The sequence below is a fragment of the Egretta garzetta genome, unplaced genomic scaffold, assembly GCF_000687185.1.
Source record: "Egretta garzetta isolate BGI_Z169 unplaced genomic scaffold, ASM68718v1 scaffold763, whole genome shotgun sequence".
NCBI classification, from domain to species: Eukaryota; Metazoa; Chordata; class Aves; order Pelecaniformes; family Ardeidae; genus Egretta; species Egretta garzetta.
Genome location: NW_009259227.1, coordinates 127,314 through 127,648, shown reverse-complemented (window position 1 = coordinate 127,648; position 335 = coordinate 127,314).

Here is a 335-nt window from a genome sequence, read left to right as displayed (position 1 = left end):
GGGGGCGGCCCTGCAGGGAAGCAGCGCTGCCCAGAGGGACCTGGGAGTCCTGGTGGGGGACAAGGTGGCCATGAGCCAGCAGGGTGCCCTGGTGGCCAAGAAGGCCAATGGCATCCTGGGGTGCATCAAGAGGAGCGTGGCCAGCAGGGTGAGGGAGGTTCTCCTCCCCCTCTGCTCTGCCCTGCTCAGACCCCACCTGGAGCACTGGGTCCAGTTCTGGGCTCCCCAGTTCAAGAAGGATGAGGAACTCCTGGAGAGGGTCCAGGGGAGGGCAACAAGGATGGTGGGGGGACTGGAGCATCTCCCCTAGGAGGAAAGGCTGAGGGAGCTGGGCT